The sequence below is a fragment of the Marmota flaviventris genome, chromosome 6 (assembly GCF_047511675.1).
Source record: "Marmota flaviventris isolate mMarFla1 chromosome 6, mMarFla1.hap1, whole genome shotgun sequence".
Classification (NCBI taxonomy): domain Eukaryota; kingdom Metazoa; phylum Chordata; class Mammalia; order Rodentia; family Sciuridae; genus Marmota; species Marmota flaviventris.
This window is the reverse complement of record NC_092503.1, coordinates 122968990-122988153: the sequence shown is the minus strand read 5'-3', so window position 1 is coordinate 122988153 and position 19164 is coordinate 122968990. Positions and strand designations below refer to the sequence as shown.

At 42.6% G+C, this 19164-nt stretch overlaps 1 long non-coding RNA gene across 2 annotated transcripts; it reads left to right on the top strand.

The window, feature by feature from the left end:
* Positions 1 to 4072: 4072 nt before the first annotated feature.
* On the top strand, positions 4073 to 17788 carry LOC114081603 (uncharacterized). 2 transcript variants are annotated; one of them, XR_011707770.1, is made up of 6 exons: positions 4073 to 4895; positions 5004 to 5159; positions 7906 to 8042; positions 13061 to 13398; positions 13811 to 14369; positions 17119 to 17788. It is a non-coding gene; the product is annotated as an uncharacterized lncRNA (long non-coding RNA). The 2 variants fall into 2 exon arrangements; XR_003580829.2 differs by lacking the exon at positions 5004 to 5159.
* The last annotated feature ends 1376 nt before the right edge of the window (positions 17789 to 19164 follow it).

Below are 19164 nucleotides of genomic sequence, written 5' to 3'. Positions count from 1 at the left end.
CTGGGCATGGCGGTGCATGCCTGTAATCCCAGCAGCTCTGGAGGCTGAGGCAGGAGGATTATGAGTTCAAAGCCAGCCTCAGCAATTTGTCAAGACCCTAAGCAACTCAGCAAGACCATGTCTCAAAATAAAATACAAAAAAAGGGCTGGGGATGTGGCCCAGTGGTTTAAGTGCTCTTGGGCTCAATCTGTGGTTACCACTCGACCCGCATTAAAAAAAAAAAAAAAAAAAAAAAAAAAAAAATATATATATATATATATATATATATATATACACACACACTCACTTGTATGCACACACATAAAATCTTTAGCTAGGTGCTGTGGTGCACACCTATAATCCCACTTGGGAGGCTGAGGCACCAGGATCTCAATTTCAAGGCCAGTCAGGGTAACCTGGGTAAGACCCTGTTCCAAAATAAAAATAAAAAGGGCTGGGGACATAGCTCAGTGGTATTATTACTGAAAGCTCAGTCCTTGTCCCTGATGCCAATTCAATAATAAGGACACGATTTTGAGAAAAAAGAAAAATAAGTTTAATTGCTTTTTTGGCAAAGGAGAAACACAGGGGTTCCTGTTCCAGAGACTGTGATTCTGCCCATCAAGAAGAACAGGGGGCTTTTAAAGAGGCGATTCCAAGGCTACATTCCACATGCTCTCTGTTGGAGTTGTAATTCACTTGTTAATTTGTGAGGGAGTCATTTCTGAGACCTTCTGGTGCCATCCCCAAAGTTTGAATTACTTCATTCCTGTGATGGGTGTGTGCTCAAGAACAGATAACTCTATTTAGGATGGGGAAGAAAGATAACCCTGTTTCCCCTGAAATTTGGGAGGGGGAGAGATCAGGGAGAGAGGAGGAGAAAGAAACAGGACTATTTTAAAAACAAGTTGCGGTGGCAGAGCAGCAAGGGCTATATTCAAAGCATAAAGTGGACCTTTGTTACAGTGGAGCGTCCCTAGGTTCAGTCTCTAGTACTGCAAAACAAAACAACAACAGTAAAAACAACCCACAAAATATTGTCTTCCATCTCAACTTTTAGGAATTGTAGATTTCACATAACAATTCAGAATTCCAGCTTCAAAACAAAACAAAACAAAACAACTAACTGGCAGCACAGGGCCCTCATTCACCATTGGTTGTCAGTGGAGCAGGGCAGTGGCTGCCCACCCTGGCTCACAGGAGTCCACACCTCTGGCCTCCCTAATTACCATTTATCATTTAGCTTAGCTTTTTTTTTTTTTCCCTGTAGAAGACAAATTTTATTTAGTAATAAAAAGAGACAGCAAGAGCTTGATTTTTCTTACTCCCACACAGTTACCGTATTTACAGTTCCTGCCTTGCTTCTGCAGGTGGGGGAGTTTACAACCTTGCTATACACCGCCTAGGGTCTCTCACCCATTTCTCCTCCCGTACCCCCCCCCCCCCATTTCTCCATATATCCTTGTTCCACCTTTTGTTCATGTGAAGTTAGTATTTAATACATTGCTGTAAGGTTAAATAACTTCAGGACCAGTTCTAAAATTCTGAACTTATTCAAACTAGCCAGTCCCCAAACTGCAATCCTAAAACTTCAATCTTCAGAAAAATATGAAAAATCAGTTGTTTTTTTTTTTTTCAACAGTGATGTACCTGAGCTCCAATGATAGTAGTTACTCTCTTAAGAATCAATTCCTTGGGCTGGGGATGTGGCTCAAGCGGTAGCGCGCTAGCCTGGCATGTGTGCGGCCCGGGTTCGATCCTCAGCCCCACATACAAACAAAGATGTTGTGTCCGCCGAAAACTAAAAAATAAATATTAAAATTCTCTCTCTCTCTCTCTCTTAAAAAACAGTATTTTCACTCACTCTATTAAAAAAAAAAAAGAATCAATTTCTTGGGCTGGGAATGTAGCTCAGTAGTAGAGTGCTTGAGTAGCAGCAAGTGGGAGGCCCTGAGTTCAGTTCTCAGCACCAAGAAAGAAAGAAAAAAGAAAAAAAGAAAATCCTTGCTTTGCACTTTGTTTTGTATGACCAATAATTAATTTATTTGGGCGAGAGCTGAGAAATGGTTACTAGGCCATGCGGAGGAAGAATCAACAGGGGAGACAGCATCTACCTATTAGTAATAGAAACATGAAAAACATGGCATTAAAAAAATAAAAATACTAGGAGTTTAATTTTTCTGCATTTAAAATAAATCTATAGGTGAGAACAGGTGTTCTAGTATACCACAATATTTTTGGCAAGAATCCAGAGTAATTAACCATGTTTGCTAGATCTATATCATGAATCTTTGAAACCTTGGGACCTTACTGACTGTGCATCCTAGGACTAGGGAATTACTAGAAGTAAATAATTCACCTGTCATATGAAAATTGACCAATCTGGGACTCAGCCCTATGTTTCCGAGTCTGCTGAAATTATTCAAACTAGCCAATCCTAAAACTGCTTGCTCTCTCTGCCTCACTAGTTCCTGCCAGTGGAAACTGCAATAAGGGTTCTGGTTCACATTTCCCCTTCATTCTCTGCCCTCTAACTGACCCAGGTACTTCCTCCTACAGCCCCCTCCTGTTTCTAGAAAACTGCGTAAATGTCTTCCTTCCCGACAGTCATCTTCTTATTTGTGTCTGCATGTCTCATAGTTGACTAAAATGAATCCTGGCTACTTTACAACTCTGGGCTCCCTCCACCCTTCTAAACCACTACTCTTGGGGCTGATTCTATCTTTTTTTTTTTTTTTTGTACTGGGGATTGAACCCAGAAACGTTTAACCACTGAATCATATCCTCGGCTGTTTTTATTTTTTATTTTGAGACAGGGTCTTGCTAAGTTACTTAGGGTCTTGCTAAATTGCTGAGGCTGGCCTCAAACTTTCTATCCTCCTTCCTCAGTCTTCCTAGTTGCTGGGATTACAGGTGTGCATCACCTGGCTGACTCAAGAATCCCATTTCTTGCCAGGCAGTGGCACACACACACACAAATTAAACATAGAATTTTGCTAATTCAAATAAAATTAGGGTTCAATTAGAAGAAGGAATGGAAGAATAGATATTGGATCTCTGCAAGTTGGCTCTTCCCTACCTCCAGAAGGCTTACAGCTTTAGAATTATACAGAGCTCTTTATATTGGCCCTTGGCTTTCTTCTCTGTTTATTTATGGGAGTAACATGAGCTTCTTTAATCTTTACCAAACTCTGATTATTTGATTTCATGTTTGCTGTCTATTTGTTGGGTTTCCAAGATATAATTACATTTAATTTTAGGAATTGTGAGTAGTAAGAACCTCCCTAACCTGACAATTGTCCTATTTTTAGATGTAATTTAAGTTCTATCCCAAATACTCCTGATTTTGTGCACGTGTGTGTGTGTGTGTGTGTGTGTGTACACAGGAACTTGTGTCCAGCACATCACAACAAGGGCCAAAGAGAGAGAAGGAAGAATCTCCATCCTCTTCTTCCTTTTTTCCAAGGCTATGTCCCTAGCTGGTCATGCACTCCAACAGATAACCCAGGTCACAAGCAAAGTTGAGCATCTTGTGTCCTGCCCATGAACTCCAGCAAAAGCAGTGGATGGGGCTGTGCTGGGCTCCCTTGGTCTCACACTAGGATGTAAAGCAAAGGATACTGCCCAGAGGAAGGGGCCCCTCTTTCTAACTTGCACAAAACTTTGTTGCGAAACTTGTACGCCTGTGAGCTGCCTATGCCCAGAGGAAGTGCCTTTCCTACTCTATCCACCCTGATCTTTTTTTTTTGGGGGGGGGGGTAATGGAAATTGAACTCAGTTGTGCTTAACCACTGAGCCACATGCTCAGTCTTTTTAAAAAATTATTTATTTATTCTAAGACATGCTCAGCCTTTTTAATTAATTTATTGATTTCTAAAATTTTGAGACAGGGTTCGCTAAGTTACTTAGGGTGCTGAGGCTGGCCTCAAACTTGCTATCATCCTGTTTTAGCTTCCTGAGTCACTGGGATTACCACAATACCTGATAGGTTTTTTTTTTTTTTAATGCACACAAAGGTTCTCAGTAGACTGCTCACAGCTATCTGTCCTGCACAGTGATCAGTAGTGAATTCCTCCACTTGTCCTGAGAGCCACTGACCTTCCAGTCACCACTGAGACTCCTCTTTTGCTTTTTTCTTTCTTCCATCCAATTTCAGACTACTGAATGAAAGTAAGCTGAAAGCAGACACCTTCTATTCTTCAGTTCAGACCCACCCCTTCTGTTAGGATGCCGTTTCCCTGGACCTGCTGCCAAGGGATGGAACCCACCTCACCTGGAATAGATCCTGAACTCCCCTATGGAACCTTCTGGAATATCCCAGTTCACTGCTCATTTACAAATTGCCTCTGCAGATGTCTGACCTCTGGCTTCCTCATTTTAGAAAGTAGCGTTTTCTTGTGATAGAAGAGATGTTTCTGGAAGAGGGAATGCACATTCCCCCTACTCCAGGAATTCCTCAGGACCTGTGGGGGTCCTTGACATACTTGATGGAAAAGAATTTCAACAGTGGACGCTTAGAGATTTATTTAGGAAAGCAAGGAATATATATTCGAGGGAGAATATGAACTATCTTGAGAGTGAAAGATGAATTTTGGGGGGATTCCGACTCTTTTAAAGAAAACTTGGTAGGTATGGGAAGACATGTAAAGATGACATCAGGTTGGTTCTTAGGTTAACATGGTCCTTATTATCTGATCAATGGAGAACACTGGAAAGTCCCCTAAATTACAGATTTCTTAAAATATTGCATTTCTCTTTGCTTCATCTATTGACTGGTGGCCTAATTAACAATGAAGAACATCATTGTTGTAAGTGAGTGAATTTACAGTAACACTAAGATTTACAAATTTTCCAGAGTTACAGGAGCAGCAGACCTGGGAGGGAGACTGGCTTGGGGAGTGACAGTCCTGAAAAAGTATGTAGAACTTTAAATTAAAATTAGATTTCCTTGTCCTTCTTTTATGTCTCCCTCTCACCTTTTTGTTTGTTTGCCTTTAATTTCTCTTGCTTTATTTTAATGCAGACACCAAATTGGGAAGAGCTATTTGTGGAGCCCCATGTGAATAGTTCACACCTCTGGGTTCAATCCCAGCATCCTGAAAGGCTGTGGCAGGAGGGTCACAAATTCCAGGGGATCCTGGATAATTTAGTGAGACCATGTCTCAAAATAAAATTTAAGGTGGGTGTAGTGGTGCATGCCTGTAATCCCAGCTTCAGCCATGTAGAGAAGCCCTAAGCAACTGAGCAAGACCCTGTCTCAAAATAAAAAATAAAAAGGGCTGGGGATGAGGCTCAGTGGTTAAGTGCCCCTAATTTCAATCTCTGATATGGAAGGAAGGAAGGAAGGAAGGAAGGAAGGAAGGAAGGAAGAAAGGAAGGAAGGAAGGAAGGAAGGAAGGAAGGAAGGAAGGAAGGAAGGAAGGAAGGAAGGAAGGAAACAGGGGCAGCGCTGGAGCAGAACAGAGTGAACGTAATATAAGCTATGGATTCTGGGTAATAATGATGTCAGTGTAGGTCCATCAATTGTAACAAATACATTACTCTGGTGGGGGAAGGCTATGCGTGTGGTGGGGGCAGGAATACATGGGATATCTCTGTGCCTCCTATTTGGCTAGGAACCTAATACTGCTGTACAATAATAAGCTCCTAAGAAAAAGAGGGAGATGTTGAGATAGCTCAGTGGAAGAGCTCTTGCTAGCATGTGGGAGGCCTTGATTCTATCCCTAACACCACAACACACACACACACACACACACACACACACACACTTTAGAAAGGAAATACCTTTAGGTAAAGAAGACCAAGGAATTGAGCCCTGCCTTCTGTACACCTGCCTGGAGAGTCATCAGAGCCCCCAGAGGCCCCTCCAGGGGATGTCCAAGGGTTACTGAACATGGTTTGCAAAAGTGGTGGGCAGCAGAAAGAACCCAGACTTGGAACCGGGGGAATGTTTGGAGTCCAAGCCAAGAAAAACAACCCATTCTCTCCTGTCAGCCTCATGCTGACGCCCACAGAAACAGGACAAGCCACTGCAAGCCACTGCAGGTGGCTTACTAGATTACTCTAGTATCGCCTCCTCATTCCTCTGAATGTCCTGTTTCAGCAGCTCCTGTGTCTTCTCTTTTGGCTGCACATCTTGATAAACTCTGCCAGACATAACTGATGGCCTCAGACTCATCATCTTTTTCTCCCTCCAGATCTCAATTTTGTCTGTGGTGTCATTGTGCCTACTTAGAAATAATTTCCCAGAGTCCCCTGCATCCGGAAGTGGCCACATGACTATTTGGCTAATGAGTCTGCTTGGTAGAGCTTTCAGGGAGACAACTGCTTTCCTGGTTAAGAAATAGAAGAAAAAAAGCCAGGTGTGGTGTGGTGGTGCACGTCTGTAATGACAGCAGCTGGGAAGGCTGAGACAGGAGGATGGCAAGTTCAAAGCCAGGCTGAGCAACATCGATGTGCTAAGCAACTCAGTGAGACCCTGTCTCTAATAAAATACAAAGTTGGGCTGGGGTTGTGGCTCAGTGGTTGAGTGCCCCTGAGTTCAATCCCTAGTACCCCCCCCCCAAAAAAAAAAAAATAGAAGAAAAAGAAAGAAAGAAAACAAAGAAATAGATTCATCTGGAACGCATCTTTTGTTTTCCCTCCTCCTTTTTGCCTGGAATGAGAGGCCTGAAGGTGTAGAATATAGTTGTGAAGATGTCAAGCAAGAGCCTGGATCCTTGGTGACTCTTCCTTTTTTTGGGAGGGGTACAGGGGATTGAACTCAGGGGCATTTAATCACTGAGGCACATCCCCAGACCTATTTTGTATTTTATTTAGAGACAGGGTCTCACTGAGTTGCTCAGCGCCTGGCTGTTGCTGAGGATGGCTTTGAACTCGTGATCCTCCTGTCTCAGCCCCCTGAGCTGCTGGGACTTGGTGACTCTTTTAAGCAGCTCTATCAGCCCTGGCCTGCCTACCCTAGTCTTCATGATACATGAAACATTTAAATGCCTTTTTGGTTACATTGTTGTATTGGGTTTTTGTTACTCAGAAGCTAAATATAAGGTTATAAGGTTAAGTAGCACAACTTTTCTCCATGTAGCTGGGTCAACAGAGTCTGATCTGCGCTCGGTCTTCAAGCTGCTTCCCCAGATTGCTTCCCAGACACAAAATCCATACATATATGCAAAAGATGCCCATGTTAGTCCCAGGTCTCTTCTCCTCACATAGGAGAATTGGACAATGCATCTTTGAGTTCCAGTTTCCTTTTCTGTAAAATGGGAATTTTTTTTGCATAATGTGTAAAAAACCCTAAACTCATTAGCAGTTCTATTACCAGAATCCCTATTTCTCTTCAGTCCCCTCCTCTTCTCCAGTATTGGGGATTGAACCCAGCGCCTTGCCCATGCTAGAGTAGTTACTCTCTCCCTGAGCTACATCCCTAACCCCTTTTAAAAAAAAATATTTTAAAACAGGATCTTGATAAATCGCCCAGGCTGGCCTTAAATTTTCAATCCTCCTGCCTCATTCACCCAAGCTATGATTACAGGTTTGTGCTACCACTGCACCTGATTCCTCATTATTTTTAGAGTCTTCCCAAAGCAAATTGGAAAGCTCTGCATCTCATCTTGCCTTGAGAGGATGTCAGGCCCAGAATATCTTTGTCCTTGATCTTTATATCCTTAATTTAAGAAAAAGGACTAAGCAGGGCATGGAGGGAGATACCAAGTTTGAGACCAGCCTGGGGGAATTCAGCCAGAATTTTTTCTCAAAAGAAAAAATAAAAAGGGGCTGGGGATATAGTTGAATGGTAGAGTGCCCCTGGACTGGAGTGTTCTTACTTAGAACTAGGATAGCTGGGAAGAACCCAGTTGAGCAACATTAGAGACAGCATTCTGCCCAACCAGAAGAGTCAGATGAACAGCCCAGCAATCTCTTTCCAGGTGGACACTGTCCTCCTTGGGGAGCTAGATGGAGGTGGGGTCAAGGAACTATCAACACCATCCTGCTCATCCTGCCCATGATGATGGAAAAGGAAAGTCCAAGAAGAAGTTGGGTCTGAGCTGGAGTCTGCAAAAGGGTAAGGGAACAGTCATTTGGCCTTTTCTACTCACTTCCTTAGAACAATATTATTTTAGTAATCTCTCCTTTGACCTTGCCCCTTTCTAACCTCCCAGGGTATTTCCATAGTTCCAGACTTTGGCCTTGGCTCTGAGAAAACTTCCCTATTATTGGTCTTTGTTTATTCTGTCATTTTCTGAAGATATTCTTTTGGTAGTTTTTTGCCTAATGTCATTCCTTCCTCTTGATTCCTTGTGTGTCATAATTCTTTTTTTAATTAATTTTTTTATTTAAAAAAATCTTGAGATACGGTCTTGCTAAATTACTTGAATTTGAAATCCTCCTGCCTCAGCCTCCTCAGTTGCTGGGATTATAGAAGTATACCACTGCAGGATGTTTGCTGCTTATTTCTATCTGGTGCTCACTCCTTGGAATCTGATCTTTCTCAGAAGGCTTTATGAAGTCAACTTTGATGGTGACATTTTCCTACTCTGGAACTCATACCATAGCACAAGTTGCTATGGTTTTTGTGACCACTGGGAAACTGGCATGTGCTTGCATTAAGACTCAGTCCTTGCCCAAGTCTTTAGATTCCTTAAAGCAGGGACTACCCTGTACTCAGCCCTGCCCTTGACACATTGTACTTGCTCACTAATTATTCACTGAATTCAGCTGGAATTCCAATTTAGGAAGATATGTATGTGTGTGTGTGTGTTTGTGAAAGAGATATATAATCTCAAACACACAATAATGTATAAGGAACACACAATACTTTTAAATAAAGTGGAGGTAATTCTCCTTGAGAAATTCCTTTCTTGAGACTGGGGTTGTGGCTCAGTGGTGGAATGCTCGCCTAGCATGTTCGAGGTCCTGGGTTTGATCCTTAGCACCACATAAAAATAAATAAAATAAAAATATTGTGTTCAACTACAACTAAAAAAATAAATATTAAAAAAAAAAGAAATGCCTTTCTTATACCTATTCTGCCACACAGGTATAGGCTTGGGAACAAAAAGTATGGCTAAAACCCATTTGCTGAAAGAACTCTTTTCTTCAGAAGAAATATAAGCAATACTATCACCTTTCATCACCTATAATAATAAGGAAATTCTGAATAACTATTTCCTGGGGACTCGCTGAGTCAGAGGTTCATACCTGATTAGGCAGGTAGAGGGTGTAACCGGTGATGACTCTTCTTTCAGGCTCGAACCCAGCATCGGCTATTTACACATTAGTGATGCAAGTCTCCATATGCAGAGTCCTTGATATTGTTCAAAATGTTTTCAAACACAAGCCCAAATGGGAGTGGGCCAGGTTTGCTGTCTTCAAGAGAAGCTCAACAGAATAGGTTCATGAAGAGGATCCCTCAATTCTCACACTTGAAAAGAGTTGGCTTTCTTCAGAGTGAGAACACAGTGAGAAGAAGTAGAACTTCACTCTTCCAATGGCCTCAGCATGGAGATGTCCAGCAGCTAACTGGATATGAGACTCAGATTAGGAAAGAGGGTGGGCTGGAGAATAGGTTTCAGAATCATTGCATATAAATGGGAATTAAACATTGACAGTGGTGAGATCACCCTGAGAGGGTGTGGAGGAAGACATGACCCCTGAAGGAACCAGTAAGGCATGGCTGAGGAGGTTAAGAAGAGGTTGGAGAGGAAGACAAAGGAAGCTATAGGAGTCAAGATTTCAGAGAGAGAGAGAGAGAGAGAGAGAGAAGTCCTGATGGATGCAGTTTCTCCTGTACAATAAAAATCACAAAGTGCCCATTGGATTTGGAGTGGGGCAAAGAATAAAAGTAGAGACAGAAGGTGGAGTTTAATGGTGCCAGGGAAAAATGAGAAGTAAGGAGAACATGGTGGTCACGAAGATACACTGCTTAGATCCTTCTCAAGGATTGAGAATGTTGCCCAGCTGTGGAGATAGCAGTCAGCAGACAGCCTCCAGCCACTAGCTCCTTCAGGTCCTCTGCTGCAAAGGTGTCTGGCCCTCCTCACACACTCTACCCGGGCAGCCCCATGTGGGGCCTAAGCAAGGCCAGGTGCTTGGCTCTTTTGGCCCATTTGGGTTTGTTCTGATGGGTGATACTCCTCAAAGTTCTCTTAAGAGTAATGGAAGATGTGGCTGGGCCTGCTGCTCGATTTAACTTCTCCCTCTGCCTGGTCCTTCTTCCTTGTCATGACTTCCAAGGTGTTGATTTCTAATCAGCATCTTGTATCCCCAACTCACAGTCTGCCTCCAGAATCCAGTCTCTGACAGAGAATGGTGGAAACAAGTCTTTTCAAGAGTTTGATTCAGCTGGGTGCAGTGGCACATGCCTATTATCCCAGGGGAAGCAAAGACAGGAGGATTGCAATTTCAAGGCCAGTCTCAGCAACTTAATGAGGTCCTAAGCAATTTACAGGCTCAAAATAAAACAAATTTTTAAAAAGGACTGGGGATATGGCTCAGTGGTAAAGTGTCCCTGGCTTCAATCCTCAGTACCCTTCCTTCCAAAAAGAGTTGATTCAGAAGTGGGTGTGGGAAAGAGAGTCATTTAAAAAAAAAGAGTAGGAAGGGCCATTACAGAGGACTGCTTGAAGATACTGGAAAGAGTACAGTTAATGATGGAGTAATGTCTTAGGGAGGAAGGGAAGGATGGACTTTAGGGTCCAGGAAGAGTGACTGACATAGAATAGGAAATTGTTTCCCATTGTCTGAGATTAGGTTGAAGATATATTTATGGGGATGAGTCTCCACTGGTCTTGGGAGGTGGCCAGGAGTGAGGAACACCTGCCTCACTTCAGTTCCAGCACTGGGTGAGGACCAATCACTGGAGAGGTAAAAGGAGGAATCTTTGATATTATGGGGGGAAAGATGCTCTTCGCCCACCATGGGTAGGATTTGGGAGAAGTTGTAGCACAGGTGACAACTGAGGAGAAACCCCAGGCAAAACTCATAAAACAAGAGCATGGGGCCTGAAGTAGAGAGGAAAGACTCACTTCATCATATTACTATCTATTTGGTCTGTTGAGGACCATTTCGTGTACTGATTCTAGAATCCAGTGGATTTTCTATTTCTTTAAATTTTTCCTCCCATATATATACATTCTATATAATGCCCAAGACGTGCTAAAAACATTGAACAGGACAGAATTGAGGTGAGAATCTTCTGGCACCTGGGATACTGTCATTTAACCAATTCCAATGTCTTCTAAACTATTCCATTTCTCCATCTGCTCCAGAAGAATATAATTTTGGATGTTATGAAAGACTTTAGCAAAAGACAGCCCCTCGGTCTACTATACTGCCTCCTCCTTTAGTGACTCTGACAAGATGACAGAACAAGCTGGTGTGACCTACCCTTTCCTTATCTGCCAGGGCCCCCTGGTGGTCACATTTAGTTCTCAGGATACATAAAACACCTTTTTGAATCTCATTTGAGGGTTTTTCCCTAAAGTCATTGTCAAGGTCATTGATCGGTCATTTTTGACATTGATCTGTTTTCCATGTTTGGAAGTCAGAGCTTCACTATCTCCAGCTTTCGAACACCTCTCTGCTTCTCTGTGGTTCCTTGAAGACTGTGGGTTGTGATTGGTAATATTCTTGGTTAATCTTGGTTTTGGTACTCTGGGATGTCACTCAGTCAGACCAGCCAGTTTGAACACATTTAGAGCAATTAAAGTTTCTCTTATGTTCTGTTTTGGGTTTTGGGCTCCTATTCCCTCTTACCAATGACCATTCTGCCCTTTTCTGGTCAATGCCATCTTTCCTACTGAGAAGCCAGAGTCTTGCAAAGGATTCTGCTCTCCCCCTGCCACCTGGAAGAAGTCACCACTGGCCATGAGCACGGGACCCATCCCTCACTTGTTCTTCTTTTCCCTTTTATCATAACCAGCTTCTCTTGAACCAAAACTAAACTTCTTTACCTTGACCCCTGTAGGGATCCAGACACATTGAGGTTAAGGTCTTGGTATTCCTTATGAATCGAGTGACATGTTCTAATAGAAACTGGGTGAAATAAAGAGGGGGAAGGACACATGCTCACTTTTTTAGTTACAAAGACCCTATTCCAGCCCACTGAATAGGGTATAATTGCACTAGTTTATTTTGGCCACTAGATGGCAAAACTGAACAAAAGGAAAAGAAAAGAAAAAAGAGGTGGGCACTCAAAAAACAAAAGAAACCCAGACAAAGAATGCTGAAAATGCCCCCGAGGAAGCACATTCCCTCTGTTGTTCTAAGTGCTAGTTGACATTTCCATGGTTCTCTGGCCATAAAAGTACAGACAAATCATTTTCTATCCTTGAAATTCTGAAGATGACCTTTCCCTGCAAGTGTATAAAAAGCTACCCCAAGAGTAAGATGCAAAGTGAGCTTGTCTGCCTGCCTCTAACAGGTACCTTCCTTTATTGTGAAGTTTTCAATACTGAGACACTGAGTCCCAGAGTGGATGAAGAGGGTGACAAGGGTTTACTGATAATACGGTTGGGCTAAAATATGCACCACATCTTGTGAGAAGTGCTGATCCTCAGACCCTTGGAGTCTGAGGATGAGTAGAATTAAGCATCTTAGATTAGATTAGATGATATGATTTGGTGCTTGTGAGACTTGGGTTATAGCAAGAAGGGGACTGAGAAAGGGAAAACATTTAGTCCTTGTTGTATGCTTCTATATAGTTTTGACCCTAAGGATTATTTCTTTCTGCATTCATTCATGATGGATTCATTTCATTCAAGAAATAGCCCAGGCACCATATAGGAGATGGGAATAAACAGTAAATAAAGCAGAGTTCCAGAGCTTTCTTTATTTTTTATTTATTTTTTTGTACCAGGGATTGAACTAAGGGGCACTCAACCACTGAACCATATCCCCATCCCTATTCTATGTTTTATTTAGAGACAGGGTCTCACTGAGTTGCTTAACACCTCACTTTTTGCTGAGGCTGGCTTTGAACTCGCAATCCTCCTGCCTCAATCTCTGAGCCGCTGTAATTACAGGTATGCATGATCACACCTGGCCTAATTTCATTGTTGGTTTTTTTTTTTTTTTTTTTAGGAGCAGGATGATCACCCTAGGGAGCACCCATTGCCCACATATGTGGGTATAGATGTGCTCCCACTGACAGCAGAATTCCATTAAAAATATTCTTTTGATTATGAAGAATAAGTCAAAATGGCAAAACTTCATGATAACAGCCAGGTCTATTTCTTATACAAAGGAAAAAAATATTGAAGATTTGCTGAAAAAGGAAAAGAAGGCAGCTTAATGGGAACTACTTTACAAAAATGTAAATTACTCACCAGTGATTACCAGGATCATGAGGACCTACTAACATGACTGTCATGTAAGGTGGAACAAATTCATCCTTGTAAAAAGGCAGAGACAGAATTGAGGTGAGAATCTTCTGGCACCTGGGATACTGTCATTTTGGGACGGGGTCAGTGAAGGATGTGCATCAGAGGCAGTGAGTTGGCAGGGTGGAGCTCAAGTTGGTATGGGTGAGGAATAATCGGGAGGCTGTGGAAAGTGTCTCAGTGAAGGGGGATGAGTTGAGAGGAGCGATGGTGGGTGGTGGTAGGAACAGATGGGAGACAGATTTCAGAGTAGGAAGGACCCCTCTTTATAAGGGGAAGAAGAATGTGGAAGGAACACCAGTTCCAGGGGCCTCTTCCCAGGCTAGAGTTCTTTCTTACATATTGCGTTGCTTTGTCATAGAATTGTAACGGGTTCACTTGATGCTTTGATGAGATTCTTTGTGGTTTTGAAACTTACATGTTTCTTTTTTTTTTTTTTCCTTTTTCCCAGGCTTCTTTTCCCTGACCTTCTCCCTGGTCTTCTTTTCCCTGATTTTCTTCTGCCTGATCTCTTCCCTCATTTTCTCTGAATCACCTCTATAAAAACCCCCTGTTCCTGCTAGTGGGAAGAATCACAGCCTTTGAGACAGGAGTCCCCTGTGTGTTTCTCCTTTGCTAGCAAAGCAATAAACTTTTTCCTTTTTTCTCAAAACCATGTCCTCGTTATTGGATTGGCATCAGGAAAAAGGACCTAGCTTTCAGCAACAGAATTAGGATCCCACTTTAGCCCGACTCTTCCCCTTTATAGCAAAAGGAGGAAACTGAAACCTAGGAAATGGAAACCTTAGTCTGTAATCAAACTGCAAGGCAGTGAAGGAGCAAGAGTAGAAGCCAAGTCTCTCCCTTCCCTGATCTGACTCCATCCACAGGTTCACTTCACCACAGGTGGGTGCACATCGAAACCACCTTGGGAGCCTTGCAAAGGCATGAGCTTGGCCTAAACCTGGCCCATACACAGGTCTAGCAAATCTGAATCCTTGGCCTGGGACTACTGGCTCATTCCAGACAGGGTGAGTGTCTCTGAGGACAATTTTCCATGGCACATACTGCACATTCTGCCTGGGTCATATTTTCTCTGTTGCATAATTGCCATTATCTACAACCACCAGTGACTGGAAAGACACTGAGTGCTCACTTGAAGATCCCTTTGCAAACAAACAACATAGTCCTTTCTTTTTTATTTTTATTTTTTTATTTTTTAGTTGTAGTTGGACACAATACCTTTATTTATTTATTTTTATGTGGTGCTGAGGATCGAGCCCAGGGCCTGGAACGTGCTAGGTGAGTGCTCTACTGCTGAGCCACAATCCCAGCCCCTCATAGTCCTTTCTTGTAGGCCCACTTAATAGTGTGCACCATCTAAAGGAGAGGGAGGCCAATGGACAGCTTCTCCCCAGTGAGGGTAGACTAATGGATGGGAACTGCTCAGTAACAGTTTCTAATCTAAGTTCTGTAAAACTGATAATCTCTATGAGCTGGAGTTGTGGCTCAGTGGTAGAGCGCTCGCCTAGCACATGCGAGGGCCTTGGGTTCAATCCTCAGCACCACATAAAAATAAATAAATAAAGCAAAGGTATTGTGTCCAACTACAACTAAAAAATTTTTTTTAAAAAATCTCTTTATGAGTTTATTTTAGTAAAGTATGAAAAAGTAGAACTTTTAAAAATATCAAACACATATGAGCCTGGCACAGTAGCACCACCTATAATTCCAGTGACTCTGGAGGCTAAGACAGGAGAATCTTGAGTTAGAGGCCAACCTCAGCAACTTAGTGAGAGCCTGTCCTAAAATAAAAAATAAAAAGGGCTGGGGATGAAGCTTAGTGGTTGAGAGTCCCTGGATTCAACCCCCAGTGTCAAACAAAACAAAATAACAATACCACCCCCCATACATTTTAGTACAGTTTTCTTTTTTTTTTTAATATTTATTTTTCAATTTTCGGTGGACACAACATCTTTATTTTATTTTATGTGGTGCTGAGGATCAAACCCCGCGCCCCGCGCATGCCAGGCAAGCGCGTTACTGCTTGAGCCACATCCCCAGCCCTAGTACAGTTTTCTTAATCACAGTGTTTTTAGGAATATGACCCCCATAGTTAGGGAAGCAATACTTGCCCTTTTAACCATTTTTTTTATTATGAATTAAATTGAATTTTTCATGATCATTGTAAATTGGTTATGTTCTATTATGAATTGAAATGTCCACGCCTCACATGTATAAAATAAAGCTCTGGAGTGCTTGCTATATGCTAGTTACTATTCTACCAGCTGGGCATGTAGCAATTCAGTTAATCCTAACCCACTTTGAGGCCAAGGGTAATTATCAGTCTCATTGTATGGAGGAAATAGGATCATGGGGAGGTCAAGTAACTTGTCCAAGGTCTTACCTGGAAAGTCTGGATTCACTGCCCGTGCTGCCAACATTTTCCTCGTTTATTTGTGTTTCATTTTTTTCTATTAGGTATAAAAATTAAAACTTTTGTGGTCAGATTTATCAGTCTATTCCTTTGTTTTGTTGGCCCATTTTCTTCTTTTAGCCAACTTAGAACGTTTTCTCTTTTTCAGAGATTAAAAAATATTTGGATTTTTTGGGGGTGTATTACATAAGAGGAGGATTTACATATATATGTATTTCCCAAAATAATCATTTCTCCTGAATCACTTGCTGAATTATATTTTTCTGATGCAGGATTTAACAAGAATGCCTTTGTGCCTAAATTTTAGGCTTGTCTACTTTTTTTTTTTAATATATTTTTTTAGTTGTAGGTGGATACAATGCCTCTATTTTTATGTGGTGCTGAGGATGGAACCTGATGCCTCACCGGTGTTAGGAGAGCGTTCTACCATTGAGCCACAACCTCAGCCCTAGGCTTGCTAACTGTTAGTTATTTATATGGAGGATTGAACCCATATATGTGTGTCTATTTTGCTATAAAAACACTGTGATTAAGAAAACTGTACTAAAATGTATGGGGGGTGGTATTGTTATTTTGTTTTGTTTGACACTTGGGGTTGAATCCAGGGACTCTCAACCATTGAGCCACATCCCCAGCCCATTTTTTTTACTTTGACACAGGATTCTAGATTTTTTTTTCTCTCTATTGTCTTATTTCTCCCTGTCTACTAACTATGCAATTGTCTTATCCAGGGGTAGGTGTCCAGTGTGAGATCTTAGGTGGCAGCCAGGGCTTTTGCCCTGGGATTATTGTGGGGATGACTCAGTTACAGCCCCAGGCCCTGAGAGGCTGAGTGAAATCCAGGTGTAGGCCCTTTGGGTATGTGCAGGCCTCTCTAGACCACCTTCCCAGGCAAAGTTAGTAATCACTTATTTTATTCAGCCATCTCCCTTGAAGAGGTAGAGGGGTAAGGAAAAGGTGATTCCCAGCCCCTGATTTTTGAGTAGTGAACATGATGCTGGTCCTGGATCTCATTGGGCAATATATTTCTTTCTTATTGTCAGGACTTGAACTCCCAGTTGCCCTTGGCTGGATCCAAAGTCCAGATACAGCTTTAACCCTGATCATGTTCTCCATTCATATTCCATTCCTGTGAATATTTTTTAGGGATATTTCTTCTTTGTTAAGTGTGGCTTTTTCGTTTTTTTCTAATATTGTGTCTATCATTGCTCTATATTGGAAGCTCCTAGGCTATCAATGCTGTTTCACTTGTGTATCTATTTTGCTATAACCATTAATTATTGTAGCTTACATTGTGTATTCTGGGACTACTCTAATGATTTTCTCTAATCACTTTCTCAAAGCTGGATCAGGCAGGAGAAAGCTCTATAGAAGTTACTGAAGTTGAGAACTGAAGAAGTGGTATAATGATCCCTTCCACCGCCCACCACAGGTCATGTGAGAGGAGCCCCGGGGTGGCAGCACTAGGAGGGGATTCTGCTTCGAAGCTTCATGCCAATCTATCATCATGAACTCTCAAGCCAAGGTAGATCCAGCACCTGGAAGTGACCTGGTTTTTGGATGAATGTCTAGAAGTTATATGTGTGATAGACTCCTCTCCCTCAGAAAACAATGGTGCACTGGAAAACCAGCATGCATCCAAGGCAATGTGTAGTTATGTTTCTAGAGTAAACTGTCCAATGTCCACTTTGATCCTGTCAACAGTTGCTTCTAGATGAAGGCAGGGCACATGCATGGTCCCAGCTGACTCCCTTCTGCTGAACTAGGCTGTTTCTCAGTGGCACAGGCAAGGTACTATAGACAGGAACTGCATATGAAGCAGGATCTCCTTTAAAATACACAGTAGTCATCTTTTATCCATTGGGGAAGACATTCCAGGATCCAGTGGACCTCTGAAGGGTAACAAATGCTCTATATATTTGTGTTTTGTATACTGTACATATATACCTGTTATGAAATTTATTAGTTAAGCACAATAAAAAATAATAAAACAATTTTAACAACATACTGTAATAAAAGATACTTAAAACTTACAGATTTTTTTATTTCTGGGATTTTCTACTTAGTATTTTTGTGCTGTGGTTGACCATGGGTAACTGAAAATGTGAAATCAAAACTGGAGAAATGGGGCACCTACTGTAAACAGAGCAAAGCCCTGTCCTGGGAGGCCTCCTTCTTCCTGGCTGTGAATTCAGGAGCATGAACAACAGCGTCCACCCTCACCCTGTGGCCCTGGCTCCCCTTTGCCAGGGGTGGGGCCTGTGGTCAACCCAGTGGGGTTGAGAAGCAGTGTTCTCTACCACCAGACATACTGGGCAACCCGCTCAGCCAGACTGTCTCCTGGGTGTCTGTGAAAGTTTGTCCCAGAAACCAGTTCTTCCTGGAACTGGGTGTCATTTCAGGACAGAGAATGCCAGGAGTGTAACTTGGCCCTGAAGTAAAGGATAGCCTTCCAATCTTGCATGAGATAGCAGATTGCTTGGGTTTTGGCTTGAGCTGGGGCTGGTAGTTCCTGGGGAAATTCAGGCAGCTCCACCAGGGGGAGCCTTTTCCATATCTTGGATTTATGGGGCTCCACTCAGCTTCTGAGTATGAGTGTGTGTGGTGTGCACATCTCAGTTTTTCTGTGATTACAGTACAGAAGCATGACTCAACTTTCCTAATTGATATATTCAACTTAATTTGCTGCCATGGCTTGGGTTCTATCATGCTTCAGATTTACTTGTGACTGTGGTTATATGTAACATTGCAGCCACCCACAACAATGTGGGGTGGGGAGAAATGAGAGTGATAAACTTTCACTCCCCAAATGTCACTCAGTCGGTTTCATCTCATAACCAGGCCATGAGCTCATCCTGAAGTTGAGAGACCCATACAGTGGAGGAGGGGGGCATGGGAGGTGGATTGTGAGTGCTTGATGTCCGGATTAACTCCATTGCCCTCCAGTAGGATGGGAGAACTCAGACCAGCCATTAATTCCACATCCTGCTCTTGCCAGGTGCCCTAGAAATGTAGGTAACTCTGCCTGTGATGTATGGTTCTGGGCCTGCTCCGGGAAGATATGGTCTGGCTGAGCAGAGGGTGGCCACATATGAGGATGGAAGGAGCTGATCCAGGTATAGAAGGGCAGGGGAGGAAGTTCAGGGGAAGAGGGCACCATGAGGACTGCAGAGAGGCTGAGCAGAGTGAGGCAGGGTGCAGCGCCATGACAGTCTCATGCATCACCTTTTTCACTGGTTCCCTTAAAATGTGCCCCTCGAACAGCCTCTGCCACCCCTACCTGGGTCTCAGTGCTGGGGGTGATGGTGTTAGAAGAAATCAAGACTGAGGAAATTTCAGGATGGTGGGGCTGAGAATTCCCTGGTGCAGGTTGAGAAAATGCTAAGCTT